The 21820-nt window shown below is 40.7% G+C and overlaps 1 protein-coding gene across 8 annotated transcripts in view; it reads left to right on the top strand.

The window, feature by feature from the left end:
* Positions 1-21820, top strand: part of LOC118421528 (discoidin domain-containing receptor 2-like) — a 92541-nt gene that overhangs the window by 32884 nt on the left and 37837 nt on the right. For 4 of the 8 annotated variants that reach the window (XM_035828852.1, XM_035828851.1, XM_035828850.1 and 1 more), the window contains exons 3-4: positions 982-1086; positions 13527-13631. The gene's annotated coding sequence lies outside the window, so the exon portion shown is untranslated. Of the gene's footprint in view, positions 1-822; positions 842-981; positions 1087-7740; positions 7760-8499; positions 8820-13275; positions 13363-13526; positions 13632-21820 lie in introns of those variants that run through there. The other 4 variants (XM_035828843.1, XM_035828846.1, XM_035828844.1 and 1 more) reach the window with 4 other exon arrangements.

Raw genomic sequence — 21820 nt, 5'->3', positions numbered from 1 at the left:
CTTTTTGCCTGATGAGCCATTCTGATCCTAAAAGGCTCTGATGTGCATTCTGGTCCCAAAGGCCTGTCACACTGTTCACAACCTCGGTGAAAGATACTTGGCTCAGTAATCATTTGGCGAAACACTTTGGTAACCTAACTTGCTCAGAGCAGTTGAAGGTATGTCAGTGATCATTCTTTAGTTATCTTTGTTCAGTTGTCTTAAGTAGGCTAAAAATTCAATAATATAGTAGTTGTATAGCTTGGAAAAAATGTTTGGAGTTGATAGGCTTGGACTGTAATACAGAATACATTATGCTAGTCGTCTAAAGTTTCTTTACTCTAATGAATGTATGTGGTCTTTATTGATCAACCTTAACTTACCTTTAAGTACCTTAGTTCCTCCTGTGTCTTTGAAGCAACTGGTTGCCACAAAGTGCTTATTTCTTTGTGGTATCACTATGATCAAGGAGATGGTAGTTTTTGCATATTTCATATTTTGTGTGAAAACAACTCTCCTACCCTATAACCTTTGTAATCCATCACACAAATGTTACGTTGACAACCCCGTAATGTTTAGTGTGAGGTCTCTGCTTTCCACCTACGCATGGCTTAATGGAGCATGGATTTTCCCACCGCTGAGCCCACAACTTTCCCAGGGAGCCTTCTGATAAGCTATTTAACCTCAGACATCACTTCCGGCAACCTTCCCATCAGACCAGATCTGTGTTTATCATTGGTTTGGTAGTGAAAGATCTGTTTGCCATGATGTTGTCTCATTAGGGACATGTACATGGTTGATGACAGTGCATCCTCTTACTACCTTTGAACAGTCCATGGATTCTTGTGTTCTCATTTCCCTGGTAAGAGGTTAAGGAGCAAGCTATACGATTCCTAAAGACTTTGGTGTTCAGTTTACTTTCCTTCGGAAAGAAAAGACAGTAAGACACTGCATGTTTGTATATGATCATTCAAATGTTTTCTGTATGTTGTTTTTATACAGGATGTTGATGGAGATCTACCTGTGGTGCTGACACCTTTGCCACCTATAGACGTTTCATAGGAAGTGCCACACACTGAAGGGACGCAAGCCACTTATATCTGATAGGTAAGAATTTCATTTGGTGTATCCTAAAGGCTGTCTCTGGCTTAAAATTAATTTCTGTCCTACTCAATGTTTGGGAGGCCATATCGTTGATTTTTGTTGTTAAATGTGTAATTTTTAGGTTACAGCTTAGCCAGTTTCATGTCATGAAATTCAGATTTTTTGGACGGATTACATGAAATTATTTCTGTTCCGGAGTGGAGGGATGGGTCCTGGAAATAGCCATGCGCATGCTGAATTTTGATATAAAAATGCTGGAACTTGTCCCTAGGTCACAGTTGTAAAATAGACATCACTTAGAGCAAAATGTAGTACCATTTATCAAAGTCATCCCTGCTCTGGTTTGAAATGATAATGACGCTGTAAACATTATCTTATGATCCTTTGTGGACCAACACTATATAATGGTACACTAGCAAGTCTGTGTACTCAAGTTTTGAAACCTGTCATGACTCACCAGTCGTTGTCATTAATCTCTTATGTAAAGTCTACTTTTCCTACACAGTATATGCTACACAATTTCACATTTCATATATCCTAAAAGGGATATTTCACAACAGATGCTAGGCATCAAGCCATCAGCCACAAAGACAATAGAACCTTCTGGTTGCTCTGTCATAAAGTCGTTTGCTGCCTCGAAGTGTCCCTGAGGACTGTCAAATTCTGCTCCAGAGTATTCCATTATCATACGTGCAAATTTGCATTACAATCTGGGTGATGATGTCTACCATTTGTTATAAAACTGTCATCTGAGGGTGAAGAATGACCGCAATTTTGTCTCACTCTGTAGATATGGCAATTTCATATTGTGTGATGATTATGACTATGATACAGATGGGTATCACATGTCTAGACGTTGCATTATGTAGACAACATATTTGTCATTGTCCAAAGTCATTAGATACATTTCTTGTTTTGGTTTTAGTACATGTACTGCAGATGTCATGAATATGAGAACGATCATGTTCTAAATGTGCATTTTACGTTGGTTTCATAATGATAATTTTCATGTACCAAAGGGAGATGAAATATGAATGAATTGCAGGTATGAAATATTGCTTAGAACTGGTTATTGGCAAATTTTATTGCTCCTATCGCACTTATCTAGTCAGTTTAATGCCAACCTTTTCAAGTCTTTCCCTGGGGGCAGATGTTTCTGAAATGTTAGCATTGAGAATAAGTTTTAGATTTTTCTTTTATTTCTTGCCCCCCCCGATCAACGGAAAACTGCATTGCATCTGAGGAAAAGATGGGAGAAACAGGGACTGCATCTGGCCATGTACTTGAAGAGCATTTGCTATGACTGGAGATGTTCATGATCTTTAGAAAACTTTGGAATAACAGACATCAATAAGGAAAGCTAGGTCATGTTTGCATTCTTTCCTCGGACCCCACATCATGCAAAGTTAGTTCCTCCGCCAACAACAACTCTACCTTTGTTATTTCTCCATCCATTGTTTTCAATATTTGCTATGAAATTGCGCCCGGCAAACTTCTTGCATGATTTCACCAACTGGATGCCCCACAATTCCAGGCAACACAAATGTTATTCTGGGACCAGTTTGCTTATGCAGCTCCCTCTGAGCACAACACAATAGACTTTCGGCTCTTCTAAAAGAGCCTCGGCTTTGTGGAGAACCACCCAGCTCAGAAAACTGTGCTTAATGAGGGGAGAAATCAGCTTCATTTCAATTTAGGAGAACTTCTTTGAAGTAATGAGGAGAGATTTCTGTCCCGGAAATGCAATTTTCTGTTAGAGGGGAATGCTGGTTTTAGCTCAAGCTAACTGTTTTTGCTACAGATAAATTGAAAGATAACATTTTTGACTCTTTACACAGGGAAATTAGTGGAATTAGGCTGTGGGTGTATACATAGGTTGTATTGAGATTGTGCATATTGTGAAGGGAAGATAAGGGGGCATAATTTGGGCTGTCAGACTTGGACATCAATCATTGTGGTTTTGCCACTTGTTTGTGAGGCCGGGTTCGCTTTGGGGTAATCAGTGGGCAATTTGCATGTGAACAATTCTAAAGGCAAAGAGCTGCAGTAGTATTCCAGACTATCTAATACCTAGTGGCAAACCTGAAAAGAAACTTGTATTTCTCATTTGTGTACTAACAATACAGTGCCATGTTGTTTTCAAACTCTAGTTGCAAATTCCAATACTTTAGAGTTTGAAAACAGCATAGCACTGGTATTCATGATATATCATGGTCTTAATTTGTGTCATGGGCCTGGTCAGTGCATATATGATGCGTACAAGTGGTGGGTAAACCCATTGCACAATTTCATAATGCAGAATTGGTCAAAGAACCTCTGAGGGCATTTTTCATCCTGGCATTTCATGTGACCATCCTGGTTGTCATGGTTGGTTGAGGAGGAGGGTGGATCAAAGTTACTCATGAGGTCCTAGAAAAAGTAGAATTCCGAACAGGAGCATACAGGAACCAACTTTCCATCCATTGTTTGGGAGCCAATGTTGTTAATTTCGACTGCTAAATCTGTTATTTCAAGCTAAATGAAATACATTCTCATAAATTTGATATCATGAAGTTCAGAGCTTTTGGATAGATGGGGACATTTTTGTCTGTCCCAACAGACTTGCTCACTGATGTGCTACCTTAAACCTCAGTCACAAAGCAGTCTCTGGCAGAAGGGGCACAAGACAGTGTTCGTTCCAAAATAGGTAAGTCGTGTACTGTTATGGGATTGGCCAACTGTCCAGGTGGTCCCCACAAGTTTACAGGGGCGGGTTCCGGGAGCGTTTGGTCCAAACCTCGCTCCCTTTGTTCCACCAGCCATAAGCTGACTTCTGAGGCTCCTTGCGGTGGCGGTGCCCTGAATACACACCCAAGCATATCGCTGCTGCGCAGACCTGCATGTGGCAGGGCAAACCACTTACACCTCCTCAACAGGTGAAACAACACCTGGCAGGTAAACTGTTTATACTAGCAGCAGGGAGCAGTGCACCAACCCTGGTCTGTAATACTCACCAGGGTTAGGGGAGATTACCTTGTCGGGCTTAGGCCCAATCTATACACAGTTTTTACCGATATCGGTGGATGTGTCGGGAGGGATCTGGAACGCTGGCCGCGGGACACCCGTGGCGCTTGCAGTCATAAACAGCTATATAGCCTAATGAGCCCGCGTTGTATGCTAATGAGCCTTCCCGAAGTCGGGACACATCTACACGCGCGCGGAAGCTGTCGGGGACCCCTGCTAAGCTATCGGGGACCCTGCTAAGCTTTCGTACGAATGGTCCGGACCTTTCGGGAGAAATTTTCCCGATATCGTAATGGCGATATAGCAGTTCCATCTAGACGATGAAAAAAAGCTGTCGGCGAATGGTTGTAGGCTCGCCGATATCGGGAAAAACTGTGTGTAGATCGTGCCTAAGGTGGTTCCTAGAAGACCTTTCTCCAGACTTCTGCAAAGGTTTGTCTTTTGTTCAGTGTATACATTAGTATATGGTATATTTACAACTCACCTTGTTACCTGTTCAGGTAACAAGATTTTGTACAAATGGTAGGTTGAACAAAAGTCTGAAAAGGGGTTCTTTAAAGACAACCTGCTTCCAGACTTCTGCCAAGGCTTGTCTCTTGTTTGTCCATAGATATGGTCTACTCTTGTCAACTTCATGCTGCTTCTCTGCTTGCTTTCTATATCTGTTAGGGCTTCAATAGGAATGAGTCAGACTGTCTAAACATTCTTTGCTTTTTATAGTTTTGTATGTTATTTTCATGTTTATTGCCTGCCGGAAGTATTGCTTTGAATATGATGGTGATGATGAAGAGCTCTTTAAATTTTAATGCAACAATTTTGTTCTTGGCAAGAATTTATACTTTCATTAAGTTATGAGTATATATTGTGGTGCTTTCTGCCACATAAATGCAAAGATATGCACCACAAAACATACAAAAGAGTATGTTTTCATTCCTTCTATTTGTTCAAACATGACTTGTGTTACTGTCAACTCACTGTAAAAGACTTTTGCAACATGTACACACTAACCTTTGAATTTCAATCGCCAATGTGTTATAAGCTTTTGTCATATTCAAAACGTACAGGATTCCAACCAGTAGGGTAGGATCTTAATGAGCACTGGCCCTTAATTAAAACAAAAGTGACTTACTCTGGGTATTAACGGATTATGACAGACTCTTTGCAAGTGTTATTCAAAGCAATTTTGAGGCTTTATCGGAGGAAAAGTTGTCTGAAGTGACCGCTTCATAGGATTTCTGCGTCTCAAGTGTGTGGAAGTCTGGATACACAACATGCAGAGACAGATGTTTTGTATTCATCATACTTCATAATGAAAAGCTGGGTAACATTGTACCCTTGGAGTTGGCACAACAGCTAGAAATGTTATGGAAATACTACAGATTTGAAGAACTGTATCAGCAGTTATAGTTTCCTTTAAATGTTGCAGCTGGATTGCATTTGCTTTCTGTACAAGGCAGTGGAAATGTAAAAATTGCAGACAGATGTACATTGATGATTTTCAGACTTCATTTTCAGAAGTCATTTTTTTATCGCTACAGTTGGAAAGTAACTGTGTGTGTTTCTGTTACATGAGTTAAAAACAAGGTTTGTACACAGCCTAATTTCATGTTATTGAATTTTTCATACAGTAGCACAATATGATGGAAGTAATGTGTGGCTGTAAACTGAACACAAAGTATGCTTTGCTGGTAGACTAATTAGATTTTTCTTCATCATCCTAGCAGTACATTGTTCATTTTCCATACTATTCTTTACAATGAAAAGAAGCTGTTTATTTAATCATATTTCATGTTTTATTAGAATATCACTTCTTCTTATAGAACACTATGAAATCTGATAGTGCATGAGAACTGTAATCTGACTCTTCACTAGATGAGTTGTAAGGTGATCCCGAGTGTTGCAGGATCATGTGTATGTAGTGGAACCACCTCCTTGTTTTGTCTGAAGCATGAAATCCCTGTCCTGGGAGAATATGGTCTCAGCCTGCTGCTACTGGTTAATCAATGTGTTCCATGCCTGGGCAGTGATATTTTAACTTTTGCCACAGTTGTCTGTAGGCATCACTTTCTCTTTGAGGTCTCCCCCCTGTACCAGCCAGATATTTATTTGCAGCATAACTTTTGAAGTCAGCTGGATAAAAGTTCTTCTTAGACAAGCAGAAAGTAAAATTTGTGTGCATAATGTCTCTGTATAACTTTTTGATAGAAAAACCATGAAGTCACATGCCTTTTTTTAGAAGCTCTGTATGACATAGCTTAAGAAAGATAGCTCCTGAAGAGAAAGGCGGTACAGTTCAGCACAAAAAGTTGTTGACATGATTTTATTGGTGCTTCGAAGTACTCACTTAGATGTAGTTGCTATTTACAGCTGCTAGGAATAAGTTGCCAATGATACCAGCAGTAAAAGTACTTAAGTAATGTGTAATTTACATACATGATAACCTACATTATCCTGAAAATTGTCCAGCCATGGCATTGACGTATGCAGAATGATTCTAAAGGCTGCTCATTTTTTTAAACCAGCTTGCCGTCTCCAGGTAAATTGTTCATTTTCCCCCTTCACAAAGGTCCAGCTGCCTCGTGTTCGTTTCAATTCCGGTGGTATTTGTAGCCACACATAGGACATGAATGGCGGGGACTTTACCACGTTTGAGAAGCATTCATTTGTGTAAGCGATCCAAGGCCAGTGCCATTGTTAACTCCTGCCATACCGTTGTGTCCCTATCTACCCATAGGAGTCGTAATTATAGACATCATTAGACTTGATGATATCTTCGAAATGAGCCGTTGTCGAACTGATAATAGTATTAATGTCCAATCTTCCCCAGCTTCTGGGGAATAATGGCGCGCTCCCGACGGAGGGGCGGGATTGTTCGGAGCGATTGGTGCATGTGATCATTGCTTTGTGCCAGAGCCGTGCTCACAAGTGCCGACATAATTTGAAGGTTTTGTTGGAAATTACATGGGGGTGGGGAGTACCGTAATGCGCTTTCCTATGGTTTGAATGCAACAAAGCGGGACTGTATCCTCAACCCTTCAGGTTTATACACAAGTGTCTGTCATGTCAGCAAGATCTAAGGCCATTCCTTCACTGCTTACACTTCTTCACTTGCAACCTCTTCAGATGAAGAATCTTTAAATATTGACTCTGTAGAAAGGTCTGTGCCAAACTGTTTGCTTGGAAAAAGAAAGCGAGCTCAGTACTTTTAGGTTGGCTTGACCCTCATGCCTGGCTACGTCTCATTTCTATTCATGAAAACATGTTGTCTTTACTGGCACCTGGGCTTTTCTACCCCCTCATATCCATAAACTCAGCACCAACCCTGCAAGGGCAACTTGCTTGTGGACAAGTTTCAATACATTTCTGCCTGTTGCTTGGCATCCTAGCTCCTCAGTACAATCCCCAGTGAATCTATGATGGGACGGCAAATATTTACCTTTGGTGGCTGTTATTGAACAGAGACTGTTGTAAGACTGAGAGTCGGGCTGGGATTGAACAGAAGACCGTTTCTAAACCTGGGGTGACACTTCTGGGTGCTGACCTCAGTCTTCAAACTCTCCAGGCTTCTTGTAGGAACTTCCCAAAGAGGTGACTGAGGTCTTAGCTTCCGTGAAGACATCTGTCAAGGAAGAGGGTGGAGAGATTTTCCTCACCACACCAGTTACACTGCTAGGTGGGTGGACCAAGTCAAATCTGTCCCTCCTTTGTCTGAAATTCAATTTTCTCTGGTTCTTGTAGCCGAAACATAATCCTAATTTCATTGCATGGAAAATGAGAAGGCCTTGAAGCCCTGTGTTTATGGTGTCTGTGCCCTTTCGAGCATGCCGGCACTGACCTTAGAACCTCACCCCCCCTTTGTCCAGCAAATTCAATTTTTTCTGGATCTGGTAGGAAGAAAGGGGACCAATCAAAACCAAATCACACAGCCTGTGTCGATGTTTTGGGGATGAAGTCTTGAGTCCAATTGATTCGTTCCTCCCCTCCCCCCTCCCCGGGATGGCTCCGAGATGTGAAGCGATCTCTCTGATCTTTTGTCGAACGTCCCGAGCGCCAGGATCGGTGCAGATGCTGCAAACTTCCCTCTCCTTTGTTTTCCTGCCCTTTCCGTTTGCCCCTGAATATGAGACAGTCTGCTGCAACCTTCCGAGCATTGTCTTCCAGGAGGACCCCGTATTTGTCGGACCACACAGGTCCAGCGATGAGAATGAGAGGTGACAAGCGCTTTGTTTCTTTGCACCTTTGAGAAACAGCGACATCCCCCATATGGCCATTTTTTTCTGCAAATTTTGTTCCCCCCTTTTTTCGGAACCTCCAATTTGCCTATGAATACCTGGTACTTACATACACATGTATGCGCGGCCTGTGAAAGTCTTGTGAGAGCAAACAAGCCCAAAGCTTTTACTTAGCATTCCGAGTCTGCCTCTGCCTCTTCTGGTCCTGCCTAAGTGCTCCCGAGAGGAGTGGACGTCAGTATATAGCCGATGTTGAAGGCAACGCACCAATCTAGAAGTGACTGTCATCAGCGGTGATGTCAGTACTGGAGCGAAGGTGTGAGTTTTGACAGATTTCCAGGTTGGCGACTTTTCACGGACAAGGTTGACATCTGGCGCCTGCCTACGTCAAGATTCCTGCTTCCTGGCTGATAGCTTTGCGAACTTGTGACCAGTGATCAGCCCTCTTGGATTCATTCCAGCTCCTGATATTGGAGTCCAGGGACCAGAGTGTAGTCTAAGGTAGGAGTTTGATATATTTGGTGCTTTGATTCATATAAGCCGGTTGTAGAGCTGCCAGACTTAGAGGCTTGAACCATAGTCTTGAGGAAGGAAAGTGGCAAAGGCTGTTGACTTGAGAAAACTCAGGGATGCACTTGAACTTGCACTTGAACTGTGGGATGTCTATTGGCAAACTGTGTTTCAAATTGATTCATTCTTTCTCTTGTGCCATTATTACAGCAATGCTGCAAACAATTGGTGAAATTTAAAGTATATCAAGGAAAATTGTGTAAAGTTGTTATTTGCTATAGGCTTAAAGCCAGATAGGGGAAAGGATGGCTACTTGGTTACCAAAGTCTGCAAAAGCATCTGTCAAGAATGTTTGCACTTTCATCCGGAGATACAATGACCTGCAGCTGCAATGTTTGCAAGAATGTAGGAGGAAAATTTCAATTTGGTTTCTCCTTTAGCATCTTAGAGACTTTTTTCTGGTGTGAAAATAGAACTCCCGGCGTTTGATGCCCCAAAACTGCCATTCTACATAATTGCTTAGACTATACTCGACCACTAGGCACTATAGGATTCAAAGCGTCTTTTAGAATTGGTGGCATGTTCAACGCCTTCATTTCAGTCAAAACACATCTTAGTTTGTCTGAATAAAGCCGGACAGACTGTCAAGGGGTAAAGGCTCACTTCGCACTGGTTTGGGTTTTAGCGGGAGACACAGCTGTACCAATATTACGGACTCAAAGTTCATCTTCCGTGCCTGATGCTGGATTACTGAGAAGAATTCTACTTCAGTCTCTTTGGTGCAGTGTTAGGAACTAACAAATGCTTGTTTAGTTCAGGGGAACGTTAGAATTAAGATGAAAGTGCGTGTTCAAGGATGGAAAAGTTTGTATTCTGTGCAGGTGTTTGAGTATATTTTGGAACGATTGCAGCAAGCAGCTACAGAGTATCATAAACAGAAGCGTCAGTTGATACATTCTTGGCATAGAAGGTTGAACTCTTTATGGACATTTTCTACTGTGAAGCATTCAATATATACTGTTTGAGGTAAAACTTGCTGAAGTTATGAGGACTTCCTGCAGAGATTCAAAGCACCTTGATTCTCGAATGTGTATTGGATATTTACACAAGCCTTGTGGGTAGTAAACCTAGACAATTTGAAACATGGATGTAATTGTAGAAATTACTGTATGTACTTTGCTAGTTTCAATGTTAGGAATAATGCCCAGTAAAAACCACTTTCTTGGCAACAACTGTGTTAAACAAAACCCAAAGGTGAGGCAGCAAAAACCTTCCATTGTCCTACAGAGAGTATTTAGCAAGAGGGTACTTGATGTACCACCAGCTAAGCCTGCCCATTCACACCCTGTTGGCAGGATTATGTGATGTTTGCTGTTGACTTTGCACAATAATGCCCAGTAGCAGTCAGGTGACAATATGCAAAGGGAAAGTGATGATTTCCTCACTACCGGTGATTTCCTCCTTTGTGTTATGTTTGCACATGATCAGTGGGGTGATGAAAATGTACGATCAGTACATACAGTGATTAGTAAACATCACCTCACAAGTCTTGTTGTGAATAGGGAGGGGATGGTTTGGGCAACAGGCATGTTTGGCCATCCTCGAACAAGAACACTATGAAATTAATTATTTCAACAGGCCTTTTGTCTCTCCTGCATTAGAACACTTATATTTAGAAGGAATTTTACCTTCATTCAATTGAAAATAAGCAGTGCTGAAGAAAAAAATATGGACAGTATACTGATTTTCCTAAATTTTGAGATTTTTTTTTGTCGTCTTCATATTTTGCATGACAATCTATCCCATTTCTTGAAGGACTTCTCCAGTTGATGAGGTATGAAAAGGACCATTTGCATGGGTGTGTTTCAAGTGTTTACACCATTTGCTTGTATTTTCACTGATGTTTTGCACAAGAATGATTTGGAATGGATTGGACACTTGAGTTTTGCAGGACAATGTGCCCCATCTCCTGAAGTGCCAAATTCTCACTCACCTCCATTGGCAACCTTTTTTATGAGGTAACAATTTGGTCTTTCTTTTTTGTGTTCTTGAGAAACCTCATTATGCTGAAAGGTAGGCCTCACAGAAGATGAAGACATTTTGCATGTTCTTTTATAACACGACTGAAAAAAAGCAGAATTTGAAGTTTGTACTTCTACATAATTATGTACTTTTTTTTGCTAGGAGGTTCTTTTGGAATTCTAGCTTGCTTACTTATAGTTCTAGTTGCCAGAAGCTTTACTTCATGTTCTAAAAAACAAAAGAACCTCAGGAATTAGGCCCTTAGTGTAACACCATATACCAAGAATATCTGAAGTCCCTTTTTTTGAGGGGCAAATTGACCAGAGTTTTCCTTTTGAATAGCCTCAAAGGCAACTCGGTATTTACCTATACAGGGTCCTAGTTGGTAAATTTTTGTGTTTTGGAGACAACCCATGGCAAACAGTAACAGTGGAGGTAACGTTAGATAAAGGTGCTTTTGTTGTCATGTTTGCAGAGGATTGTGGGGAAAACATCCACTGTCCTGATTTTTTTTACAAGAATGTGAACATATCCTGTCCCCTCTTGGCAGAGGTGACAAGCCTACATGTTCAGGTCAGCTTGGGTTCTTTGTCCAGTGTTTGGACTGGTCACTTCTGTAGGTGTTTCTCTGGGCTGTGCAGAACCGGATGATACGCAGGAACGCTGTGACTCATCATGCATATCGGTAAAAGACTTTGGCGCGCTGAAAGGATATTTTTCTCTGTTTCTTCAGTTTGGGGAGTTTTTGTCCAGAAGTGACAAACAGGTACCTTTTGTGTTTCCATCTTCTTTTCATACTGCCAGCTATTCTGTGCAGTTTGAATAGAAAATTGAGGCTTCCCTCAACGGAATCAATTTTTGTTTTGTTCAGAAAATTATTCATTTTAAAGGACTCAAATTATCTTCAAGTGGTTTTGGTTTGCCTTTCCCACCGCATTTGTGACATGTTCCACAAAAGGTCTAACAAATCACTACGGCATATCCCGGCCCCTTTGTGCTAGTCATACATATGCATAGAACTCAGCAAACGAGAGTTTGTCGAGTAAGAGAGCAGTTAAAGTTGGGAATTGTCTAAGGTAGTGTTCAGCAGAATACACATTTTCCCTGATAGTATTGCAAAGAGATTTTTCTATTATTCCAATGCTACAAGTGTCCTCACCAATGATCCATAACTGTGTAAGACCCACTATCAGAAGATTTTACCTTCCAAAGAAACTTGTATTGGTTGGATGTGTATTGGCAGTTGTCTTATGTGAACTACCACTTTGGGAAGAGTTTGGTACATGTTTCACACAAGAACTACAGCAAGGGAAAAGATATTGTGTTCAGCTTTTAATATACATTAAGATTTGGTATTGCATTTTAGGATATACAGAGATTTTATTATGCATATTCATGTATTCTTTCATGGCTTGACAAAATTTCTTACTATTCATATATATAGTATTCTAGTAAAAATGAATGATATAGCCCAGAGGAGGAAAGAAGTGTGCAATACATTTGAATTTGAATGGAAAAGGTTTTCCAACCACCAATTGGCATTCCCTGTACAAAGTTCCTTGAGGCATCTGTTAGAGATAAGTCTAATTGGCATTAGTTCAGCTCAATGAAAATTTCTTCGTGCACTTTTGTATGCCAGTTCTTCCCTTTGTTCACTGTGGAGACCTTAATAGGACGGTTTAACAGCTCCTGATTAGAATCTGAAAAAGTTCCCTTCCACTTGAGAAAGTCTGAGTCCTCCCAGGGATTCCAGACTCAGCAAGAAGCAGATAGACTTGATGAGTATTTGCTCTGTGAGCTGTAAGACCTTTCTCCTGCTTCTGTGGGTAGCCATGCAGTAATTGTGTGGGATGGGCTCAGGATTTGAATATGAAAATGGCAGATCATCTCTGTGAAAGGCAGACTTGGCTGCCTTGATTAGGATTGTCTGTAAAACAATGGGAACTTGTGTCTGGCTATTGTTCGGTGACTTGCCACTTCCAGTCTGGTAATTGGAGGGGTTGGCTTACCTCAGAGGAACAATACGTAGTATTATCATTTCTACACCTTCCCATGCATAAATGATAAAGCCAGAGGCACTTTCTACAGCCTTTCTCTTAGAATTTTGATCCTTGCTATACACCTCTTCCCCATTCTTTGATGTGAACTAGTTGCTTGACGTAACAAAGAAATCTTTGATTGGAATTTTCGCAGAATCTGAAAATCTTTTCCTTTTTTGTTTTATCTTTTTGTATTGTTATCTTGTAGTCAATACACATTGACCCCCATCCAGAGAAATTTTACAGGAGTTACTGGACAACCCCTGCCCTGTGATTGGCAGTAACCCCTGACAATCCTTTCCAGTAAGCCCTTCCCACACTACCCTATTGGACAATCCCGGTCTTTGCATTTTGGGCATACAAGTGGAAGGGGCGGGCTTTGATGCATGAAGTGGAGAGCAAAGGCATTCACCCATTGTGAGCAGGAGTTGACCAACCAGTTGGGGGACCTCATTTGAAGGGGTGTGACAAAGGTTACCTCAATTTTTACAATACTCGGTCTTGAGTAGAAGCAGGCTACAGAAGACCCAGTTTCTTTAAGGAACAGTGTACAATCATTCTAACTTTGAAGGGGAAATCTTGACCTATACGGAATCTGTGTAGTAAGCAGTATTTGGATTGTTCTTCCCCTCTGCAGCGCCTGAGTTGGAACTTTCCAGTTGGAAGACTTTGTGTCAGTGTGTTTCGACCAGAGCAGTCAACGCTGGCCTGAGGGTATCATACCACTGCAGCTGAAATTGAGGTGAGACATCCTAGTATTTGTTTTGCTGTGGTTTGTGCATAAAAGGTGCCACGAAGAATGATTTAGTATCGTACAGAGTAAAGGCATATGGTTGTCGTGCCTGTACTGAAATGAGGTAAACTCCCAAGTTTCAACTTTGTTGTTGTTGCCATTTTGTTTGACATATCTGAGTATACAAAGTCTTGTGTCTGCTGTAGGTGGGAGAAACAGTACATATACAAGGTTTTTTGTATGTTTTTACCTTGCATGGAAAATGAATGGGTGTTGTATGATGCTGTAACATGTGTTGTACAGAGATTGTTATAATCTTCAGACCTTTATGACCTCAGGTAAGTCTGAAACCGTTCATGAAAACCACAGACATCAATCTGTTTTTAAACAGGTTGAGGATTAAGGACTAAGAGAAGAATTGATTTTTCCAGTCAGACAATGCCTCTAGCCAAAGGCTAGCTAAATGTTCTCACAAAGATTATCTTACTCATAGCATTGCACAGTTCTGGGGTCAGGATTCATTCATGTAGTTTCTCAATCTTTCCCCTTTATCAGTTGAATTACATAGCCTTTCTGCAGCCTGTCTTGCATTGCCATTTGTATGGGACTCTTGACATTTTCCTGTAAACTGAATCAACATCATTAGCTGTTGAAAAGGCTGATTGAATTCTGTACAAATTGCTTTCTAATTGTCCTGTAGTCTGCACAGTCCTAGGTTAAGGGACCACAAGCTTTATCTCATGTACTGTACTGCACAGTCCATGTGGGAGGGCTTGTAAGACTGATTATAACTATCTCCCCCTCCCTACAACATCAGTGCTGCTGACAGAACCTCTCTAAATAAACTGTCAGCCATTCCTGTGATAGTTTACTGTTGGAGTATCCTGTTGGAGTTTTCCTGTATGGAACTGCTTTTGTTCTCATGGTAGGTTTTGTATATTTTGGGTCCGCAAAGCTTGTATTCTTTTATGCAATGTTGTTCACAAACGCTGTCCACTGGTATTCAGGATTGTTTATTTGCTAGCAGTTACAGCATGGTATTAGAAAAATAGGTTTGTATGTCTGTTTTTGTCCATTTGTTTAGGCTTGCAACTTTGCATGCATTGTGTTGACCAACATTAAGGGACACATGCAGTTCAACAGGTCAATATATCACAATGACTGTTTAGATATTAGTTAAACAGTAAGAGGGGATGGATTGGATGGTAGACCTGCTAGCCTGAATACAAGGCTTTCAAACCAAAACAATACTGTTATAAATAGGAAGACTTGAGCACCTTTTGTAATATATTTCTGCCTATATATGCAGACCAAACTCATTGTCTTTCAAGACAGGAGGAGGCCGATGATGATCTTTCAGGTTATCCAAACACTGTTAAAAGCTACATTGAAAACTGTTCTGCACAGGTTATTTTTCAAAATATTGTGTTGTTTACCTACACCAGTGATTTGATCGATGGATTAAGGATTACAGTGTCCCTGAAACTGTCTGTGTGGCCTGAGACCATTATATCACTCGCTATTCCAGGTTATAAACCAGTATATATGTGTGTACACGAAACTTGGATCAACCGGTCTTCTACAACATTTAACAGCCTGTTCTTATAACCTTGGCAGCCACACCCTAAGCCCCCAGTCTTGTAAACACAGAATAATCATTAAAGCACCATTACCCTTCAAACATGCTAGCAAAGAGTTGTAGAAATCTTGGCAGATTAAAAGATTTCTGGGGCTTTAGAAGATCACACTGGTGGTAGGATGTGAAATTCACTGGAATTTTAAAAGCCCAGTTCAAAGCCTGGCTTGCGGCAGTTCCGAGCGGGTTATTTGTGCTCCAGGACTGATTATCATAACTCAGTATCATTTGGCTCGTTTTGTTAATTGAGTTTGGAAAGGAAAGTAAGATTTTGTTTGCAATATCCGGAAATAGGGATCTTTTCAGGCACCATCTGATGTAGTTTTGGTAGGTAAAATCTGAGTTGTGAATGTTTTATGAACCAATAACATTTTATTATCAACTGCTGTAAAGATAGGTTCAATCCACAACCACTTTCAAAGATACCATTTCATTGCTTTGTACATCTGTACATGCTTTTTTTCTGCTTTTTCAGACCACATACTTATTTGTTTGAGTCATTCCACTATCCTTGTGTGCAATATGTTAAATGATAAACGCAAATTTCCGTTACCGGTAATGCATAGTTATATTGAACACCAGCAACAAAAATGAATTAGGGCTACAACATCTTATTTCATTGGTTCACGGATACAGAAATATTTTACCCAACAGGAAAATCAATATAAAAACAGGTTCTTTAAATGTCTGAGAATGAAGGAAGTGAAATGGTTTGCCCCAGTGTGCTGCACTTTCACAGCAGATTCCAGTATACAGAAAATTGGTTTCTGTTTTATCTGTTTCTTGTCAGGAGATCGTGATAAACAGCAGTGGTCTGGCCCATTGCTTCCTTGTCTCAACTTTTACGCAGTATTTTAGCTGCCATGTGTAGCGGAAGACCAAGCATTATCTGTGCCAATCAGGATGTTAAATTCTCACAGCGGCTGGCCCTCCCAAACCCTGTGCCCGCTACCCTCACAAATTAGAGCCAGGGGAATGTGCAAGTTTGTTGGGTAGTACGTGCCCAGATGCTTCCCTTCCGCTCATGACTTATCGTCACCTGTTTTACTGAGGCAGAGCAGGATGGCGTAAAGCAGGCTTTATCATCGAAATGCTGGTCAGCACTGTCAGATGTCCAGATGGAACTGCTGCCTGTCTGTGGTCATCAGAAAGAAATCTTCAGGTCAAGGAGGAAGTCCTGGACCAATTTGTAATGGTGATGAAAGTTGGGCTTGGAAGAATGAAAGTCTTGAAGACAGCGTATGGACATATGGATGAAACAAATCAGCAATTCCAATGTTATGAGATTTTGGAGGATCCCGACAGACGCATAATGTTAAAACAACTCTCTCTTGGTAGTATAAGAGGGAAAAAATTGCTGTGTTAGATCTTTTGATTTTGTGATGAATACTTTTCAACTCAGTACTGCATCAGTACCCATGGTCATTTCCAATTCCAGTATGCAGGCATGTGAATTCTGATCGCTCTGAAAGTCAGTTGGGCAGAAAATAAGGACAAGAAATTAAGATTTATATGGCCAAACTTGAGCTAGACTGGTCAAAGCAATTTGCGTGGCGGCCAGCAGGCATATGCGGAATGTCTACCACAGGAAATTGGCCTTTCATGTTCAACTCCAAGGTCGTGCAAAGAGAATTGCCAGAACCCTTGACTTCAGAAATGTCTTAAGCATGTGCTGAAATTCTCAAACTTTAAGGATGTGCGGTAATAAGGTGGTGCCACAACATAGCCTACCAGGGCAACCGTTCGAAATGCACCAGACATCTTCCAGAAAAGTTACTGATTGAAAGTTGGCAGTGACTTTGTATACAGAAGTTTGGATTTGAGATGTTAAGAGTCTTGTGTCAAAACAGTTGATGTGACAAATGGCAGAGAACCGAATAATTGAAGCGTGGTTAACTTCAGACTGTGCAATGGCATTGACTGCAGACTGAAAAATTCAAGAAGTAGGAAGTTTGGGAAATGACTCAAGTAGTTGAGATTCCTTTTCTCTTTTAAAATGGGATGCTGGCACATTCAAGATTGCAAGAAACAAAATTTGGAGATAATTAGTTTTCTGTCCTTTCAATGTCCAGCACACAGTTAAGCTATAACTAAAGGAAATGTTATATAGCTATAGCTGTAGAGGAAAAAAGGGCCTTCAACATCTGGAAGTTGAACTTTTGCATTGAAACATGACACAAACTTTAAAGACCGCCCTACTGTTAGAAACTGTGAGAAGTGGTTTGAAATTTTATATCCCTCCCTTCAAGATTGCCTTGAAATTTAAAGCAAAGTCTATGGTCAAAAATATGCTGGCTGCCTCCAGCAAAGAAAAGCATGAAAACACATGTTACATGTTGTTTTATAGTCTGGTTAAAATGTTACACTGGAGACTTAAACAAAGTCTCGGACTTGTACTTGATGTGAAGCAAAGCTGTAGAACACATGTTTATCCTTTTACCATTGATTAAAATGTATCAGTTGGAAATCTAGCTGCCTGGTCATGCAATAAGAGACTGGTAAACTTGTTAGAACTTGACATTATTGCAGAACTATCTAGCAATAATCTTCACTTGATTTATAGAACATGAAGCATTGGCTACCAAATAATGTTCAGTCAAGGAAAAAACAGTAGACTGATTTTTTGCAATCATGTGTTCTAACTTTCAAAATGACACTTTTAACTACAGATTATAGCCACCTAATTATGCAACCTAAGGGTGGTAAAAAGGATGAAATCCCTTTGTAGGCTACTCTCTCACTTTGCAAGGTTTCATCGGAAATGTTAGACAAATGTTAAAACGCGGTGTGTACACAAACACCAGGGTGGCTTTCATCATCGGACCCCAACAAGATGGGGAAACTCATCCTCAGCACCATATTTCAACATGCCACAAGTTTCCACAACACAGATTGGCTGGCAGACTGCCACGCCAAAGCATCTGTTGAAAACTATTACCATGCTGTCTTTTTAAAATCAGTGGAGGTTTCCAGGTTATACATGAAAGTCATCAACAAAGGAGGTCTAGTTTAGCACAGGTGATAAAGGTAGTTGAGAGAAAGCACCTGCTGACGTTCATTTATTTGTTTGTGTGGGTTAAAAGCGGAAGGATATGATGGGAAGGTTGACTGGAGGTGGTCATTATCAAGAGTCAATTTGTGAGTTGCTTTGTTGCTGTAGTTAACAGTCCGTGCCTCACACAAGATCAACCTACCGCAGACCCATCCGTTTGTCAGAGAGCCACTCCTGATGGTTGATCCGCCGACAACACCACCAACGGAAGAACGTCCCCAAACACGACTTAGTCACCTCCGAGTCCTGATTAGTTCCTCTCGTTTGTGTCAGTAATCACCCCTGGAGTTAAAACAGGAAATTTCTCGCTCGTAACCGTGAACTTGTTAAGGTGCATGTTTCTGTTGTTGTGGAGGAAATCTTCCGTTCATGCATGCAGTCGGACTTGACCATTGCCCATTTGCAGGAGTTTTCCTTCAAGGTCTTGAATTCTTCCTGGGAAGATGTTTTGACTCCTTTACCTCCCAGGAAGTGTTGAACTTTTGTTAGAATGGTGTTGATAAAAAAGCAGTTTCACATGTTTTTTTCTGAGCAAGTTACACCTAGGAATTAACAAGGTCTACTAGTTTCAGACTGACAAGAGGCATGAAAATACAACGTCGTACATGCCAAAGAATTCAGTGTTTAGCCCACAAACTTTCAGCAATCATTGTCCGTATAAACAGATGCTTTTGGACATTCCTATAGGGTCTGTGACCGGTCAGTCAGAGGTAAGATGAGCGAAAGTTTTCTTTGTACCTTAAGTTGTTATGTTTGTCTATCGACCATAAACTTGCGGCTTGTTTGACAACGTACTTCGTAGAAGCACTCTCGTCAGAGCAGTTGGAAATGAAGTTTACTACCAGGGTAACTTGTTCAGCTTCCTTCAAATGTTCAGGAACATTTGTCATCAAAGAGTGACTGGGTCTCCAGGCGACAGGAAAGTGCACAGGTTGTGGGTGCTTAGCCTGATTTCCCTGCCCTGTTTAGGATGGGTGAGTGGGTGGGTACAGAGAATTCCTCCTAGTCTAGACACTCTTAAACTCAATTGCTTAACACTTCTGAGTCTGAAGCTCAGATTGTCATGCTTTTTTTTAGATCCAACTTTGATAACATTGTACACATTTTAACCTGAGGTTTTGTTTTACCTGTTGCATCTTATGTAGACACAATACTCTTGAAAATGGGGCAGCCCAAAGTGTTGAATTGCAATCTAAATTTGGACACAGTAAAAAAGTATTTGGCGACTTTTGTTGCCAAAGATTTTTGAAAGATAATGAAGAATCTAGGAAAGTGTGACATTCTCTAAGTTTGTTTTTTCATTATGCAAGGAATCCATTAAAATGAGACTGTCAGATTTGTCTACATTTTAAGAGTTGTTGGCATTTCAAGTTGCAAAATTCAATGATATTTGATACCTCAGATACAATTAGTCCTGTAATTTCTTTAATTGGCAGTTGCCTGTCTGTGCCCATTGGTCCACTGGATGTTTTGAAATGGGTCTTGCCCCTGGACCTGCTGCATGTTTCTATTGTTTTGACAACTCTAACCCGACATTACCTGGTCTCTGAGGTCAGGGCAAAAATGACTGCCATGCCTCCCAACTCTTGTCTGTATTGTTTGAGGTAATCCAGAGCCTCTGGGTTAGACAAGGTGCATATGATTTTTATCACATTTCTGAATACTCTACATTGGTAACCAAGACAACAAGATAAAAATGGCCTTCAGTTGACAATCATAATTAGTAGTTTTGTTGGTTTCACTTTTCATGATTTCCCTTTCTAATATCAAGCAAAAACGTATACTATGATTTTAAGTATCTATAGTCTCAATGTACCATCAACATCTTCAGTGCAATAGATATACCATGAATTGACCATAACAGCAGGGAAAAAGTTAAATGATCTAGGAGACATGCAAAATCTATGACTAGAAAGTGCCATGCATCCTTTCAATTCACAATGACAAAAGAAGAAGTCTTTGTATGAAAAATTATACTTTAAGACTTCATTGCATTTTAATTCTTCTTCCATATTATGAACTGCCGCAATTAGCCAAACAAAAATTGCAAATACTAGGGGGCTTATAAGTAATAAGACCTGCCTAGCTTTTAAAGCTAAACATACACAGGTGACAGAGATGTCCATGGCAGTGATCTTGCTTTATGTCTTAGCTTTGTGTAATGACTGAAGGGTTCCTAGTTAATCTCTAATCTCCAAGCAGATCCTACGGTAGCATATATTACAATCAAAAGCTGGCAGAGGAATGAAGACGACTTAGGAGTGTGTTTCGCTACCCAGCAAATGTACACCTCTTGGCTGACTACACTCCTTGGCCAGTTTGGAAGTATCTTATGCCATTGTAGGATCTGCTTGGAGATTAACTTATCTCTAGCTAATGTTCTGTCATGAGCACCTGTTCCAAACATCACCTACTAACCTTCCAGCCTTTAATGACTACACATCTCTTGTTCAGCTGCAAAAGGGTCAAGGGTCGGCCCACGTGGGAGGAATGGAAACTGTCATAACTTACTTATCAACCAGATTCCCCTGTAATAATCCTTTTCAAGGTTGTACAAGGTCATGCGTGTCCTGAAAACATAAACTGCACATTTTGCCCATTTCTTGGTAAATTGTGATTTTCTGGCTGTTGTTTTGGGTGACCCTGACAAGTTCATGGAACCTGAAAGTGGAAAGGGATTAATTTTCAGGGTAGTGAAAGCAAGAAAACATTCCCGACTTGATGTGTAAACAGCACGGGAAGCCAACTGAGACCTCTTATAGGTATCCTGGGCACAGATCCCTGATGTAAGAACTGATGACTACAACTGTTGTATGTCTAAAAGTTACATTCAAAACATCCTACCAAATCCCAAGAGTATGAAGCAATGTGTCCTTCTGAAATGGTTTATAATGTGATTGGATATCATGATATGTGGCCACTCACAGATAAAGCTCCATTTTGATTTTGGTAAGAAATTGAGACTATGGTTTTCAACCATAATCAATGATGTTGAAGTGGTCAAATGAACATGTACAGTGATTCTACCAAGCCAAGCTAAAAATGGCAACAAACTCCATTTCAGCTTGGTAAGAAAAAAGAAAAAAGTTCTGCAACCTCAAATCCAGGCTAGGACATCTAGTGCATGGGCATTGTCCTTGGTCTTGCTACTTTATCAAAACATTCAGGAGATAAAGATGCATGTTGTCTGTAACAGAGTCTTTACCAATACCTTTATCCACTTAGAACCCTTCTTTCACCTCAAACTTCAACCATGTTCAGGAGAACCAGCAAACAAGGTACAGACCATCAGAGTCCTTGTGACTTACCCCTCAGCACCTCAGGTTTGAACTTGTGCATAAACCATGTCCTGATATCTCTCCATCAGTGAGCGCTGAAAGAGTCCAGCCTGGTCTAGTCTGGTCTGTCTGAAAATTAACAAGGCAGGAGATCACTGCCAAGAACTCAACTTTCTTTCCTGCCAATGTTTGCTAAAAAGGCTGTTTTCTTACCATCAGTTAGACCTTGATC

The sequence above is a fragment of the Branchiostoma floridae genome, chromosome 8, assembly GCF_000003815.2.
Source record: "Branchiostoma floridae strain S238N-H82 chromosome 8, Bfl_VNyyK, whole genome shotgun sequence".
Classification (NCBI taxonomy): Eukaryota; Metazoa; Chordata; class Leptocardii; order Amphioxiformes; family Branchiostomatidae; genus Branchiostoma; species Branchiostoma floridae.
This window is presented reverse-complemented; position numbering and strand designations above follow the sequence as displayed.